We start from the raw sequence: 1,154 nt of genomic DNA, 5'->3' as shown, positions 1-1,154 counted from the left end.
ATACATTCGAATACGCCAGGCAGTATCAAGAATTGGCACTCGAATACAATTTACACGCTAATAGACTATACCTAGCAAACACTAAATATTCTTGAAATATTCAAAATATTTCTAAAATGTTTCTAAAATCTCCAAAAATACTCCAAAATATTCCAAATACGACAATTATGACATGTAAAAAAAATATTCAAATGATGATTAAAAATTTCATTTATATATTCCATTTATACATTTCGTTATATATTCTAATATATATTCTGTAAAATTTTAATTTTTCCAAAAATTCCAGATCAGGTCATCCATAAATTAGTTTTTAAACAAAATTTTACTTTGGAAAACAAATTTAACATGTTTTCATCTTGGAGTCAATTTTAGAGTTCACTTCACAGACTAATGCCCGTATTCATAGTCAGTCCTTATATTTAAGGCTTCCTTAAATTTATCTTCAGATACTCTACGAATTATTTCATTAGTTACTGAGTTACATCTAAAGATAAATTTAAGGAAGCCTTAAGGACTATAGGTTTGTTCGCATCGCGTGCTCCAACATGTTGTAATATGCTCCTACTTATTCCAACGCGCTTGATAGAGTGAGTAGGAGCTGTGATAGGAGCATATTGGAGCATGTTTGAGCTTGCGACGCGAACAAACCTTATACGGACATACGATGCTGCGCTCCTTGTATTGATCGCATTCAGTAGAACTCAACATCCGTGAGCGCTTACTGCTATTGGATGATCTAGAAGAATATACCAATAGCAGCGAGCGCTCACGGATTTCCGCAACAGTTGAGTCTGCTGAATGCGACCATTCTCTGCCAGATGATTCTTATTTACGAATAAATGCTTTTCATCGCGGCCCTTTGTCGATGGAGATGTGTACTGTCGTTCGCTCGCGATTTTCATAAAATATACAAGGAATATGTACACAATATTTTAAACATTTCATCAACATTTGCTGTGATGATTCTTTTACTATTCCGGAACATTCGTTACATTGGTAATATGAATCGAACTTTCTGTAAATGTTTAGCATTATAAGCTGAGTAACAATGACGCAGATAGGCACTTATTAAACAATAAATAATTACGAATACATGTATATGTATAAAAATTACTTCCGCAAATATCGATCTGTATGTATATACATATATA

The sequence above is a fragment of the Atta colombica genome, unplaced genomic scaffold (assembly GCF_001594045.1).
Source record: "Atta colombica isolate Treedump-2 unplaced genomic scaffold, Acol1.0 scaffold164, whole genome shotgun sequence".
Taxonomy (NCBI): Eukaryota; Metazoa; Arthropoda; class Insecta; order Hymenoptera; family Formicidae; genus Atta; species Atta colombica.
This window is presented reverse-complemented; position numbering follows the sequence as displayed.